Here is a 2,159-nt window from a genome sequence, read left to right on the forward strand (position 1 = left end):
ACAATGACATCACACTGGGATCTCATTTACATAAACCCCTCATTAACAGCGTTCCACCCAGTGCAATGAGAGATTTGTTACATTGTTGTAAGGAGTGGGAAGGAATGAGTGAGTGGGGAAGGGAAGGAGGAAAAATATTACTTAAACATAGAAAACATAGAAAATAGAAAATAGGTGCAGGAGTAGGCCATTCGGCCCTTCGAGCCTGCACCGCCATTCAATACGTTCATGGCTGATCATCCAACTCAGTATCCCATACCTGCCTTCTCTCCATACCCCCTGATCCCTTTAGCCACAAGGGCCACATCTAACTCCCTCTTAAATATAGCTTAAACATTGTGTTCAGTGGGGGAATTAAATAGGGGAGAGGTGAAGAGTGGGGAAGCAGGAAGATAGAAGGAGAGGAGGGGGGAAGGGAGGGGAGAGGGGTTATGGAGGGAGGGAGTGACTGAGGGTAGGGGAAAGGAGAGGGAGGAAGAGGTAAGGGAGGGAGTGGAGGAGGAGAGGGGAGAGAAGAGGGAGGGGGAGAGAGTGTTGGGGGATAAGGGGCGATGAGCCGCACCTGCGCAGTTGTAGGCTATGGGTGAGTGGTGGAATATTGCGTTCGGGGAACCGGTTGCGATGGGGGAACGGGTGAGTGGTGGAATTGCATTTCGTTGTCTCTGTACTGTACACTGACAATGACAATTAAAATTGAATCTGAATCTGAATCTGAATCTGAATCTGAATCTGAATCTGAATCTGAATATTACATTGGGGGAACGGGTTGCGTTGGGGGAATGGGTGAGTGGTGGAATGTTACATTGGGGGAACGGGGCCCAACGGGTCCCACTTGGTCTAGTGACATATCATCTGAGTCATTTCCGGAGCCATTTCCTTAAACGAAAACGGCAATTGAATAGTCGCATGTAGCACTTTGCATTTTACATGAACACCTGCCAGTTGTTTAACTCACTCCATAAATTCATAATAAGTGTATGTCATAGGAGCGGAATTAGGCCATTCGGCCCATCGAGTCCACCCCGCCATTCAATCAAGGCTGTTCTATCTTTCTCTCTCAGCCCCATTCTCCTGCCTTCTCCCCATAACTTTTGACACTATTACTAATCAAGAATCTGTCAATGTCCACTTTGAAAATGCTCAATTTCCTCTGCAGCTACCTGTGGCAAAGAATTTCACAGATTCACCACCCTCTGACAAAGGAAATTCCTCATCTCCTTTCCAAAGGAACATCCTTTAATTCTGAGGCTGTGCCCTCTGTTCATAGACTCTCCTACAAGTGAAAACATTTGCTCCACATCCACTCTATCCAGGCCTGTCACTATTTGATAAGTTTCAGTGAGGTCCCTCCTCATCCTTCTAAACTCCAGCAAGTCCAGACACAGTCGTCAATTGCTCATCATGCGTTAACCTCATCATCCCAGGGATCATTCTTGTAAAGCTCTTCTGGACCCTCTCCAACGCCAACACATTGCTCCTCAGATATGAGGCTCACAATACTCCAAATGCAGTCAGACCAGTGATTTATAATGCCTCAGCATTACATACTTGCTTTTTATTTTCTGGTCCTCTCGAAATGTACGCTGACATTCAATTGCATTCTCTACGACTCCACTTCAATGTAGTCAAGTGTCCATGTCTAATTCCAAGAATTTAGACACTCTGAATAAAAGGTTTTCTTTTTTAATCCTAGTCCTAAATTGCTAACCTGGTGTTCAGAGACCATGGTTTCTAATTGGGCAACATGCAGCCAGAGGAAGATCTCACTGTGTTTTCCCTTCCAGACTTGCATTTACATTTTTTAATGCAATCACCTCCTATTCTTCCTAACACCAGATAAGAGATAGCTCCTTTCTCATAGGAACATACCCCTGGTGAATCTTTGTGGAATTTAAGGAGATTATACCTAATACTTAAGGTGTCATATCACCAAATCCCAACATATTGGTAGTGAGGCGTCTATATTTTCTACAATCCCTTTGTAATTATGGAGGTTAGTAGAACAAATATGTCACCACAAATGCCACCACAAATATCAGTTGAACCCAAGTTCTGTTGTTCACCAGTTTATTCTCGTTTCACTCAGATAAAGAGAACAAGAATGATTAAAAATCACAATTATACAGTAATTATAATGCCCAAAGTTGCTTACATGTGAC

This window comes from Leucoraja erinacea, unplaced genomic scaffold (genome assembly GCF_028641065.1).
Source record: "Leucoraja erinacea ecotype New England unplaced genomic scaffold, Leri_hhj_1 Leri_970S, whole genome shotgun sequence".
NCBI classification, from domain to species: domain Eukaryota; kingdom Metazoa; phylum Chordata; class Chondrichthyes; order Rajiformes; family Rajidae; genus Leucoraja; species Leucoraja erinaceus.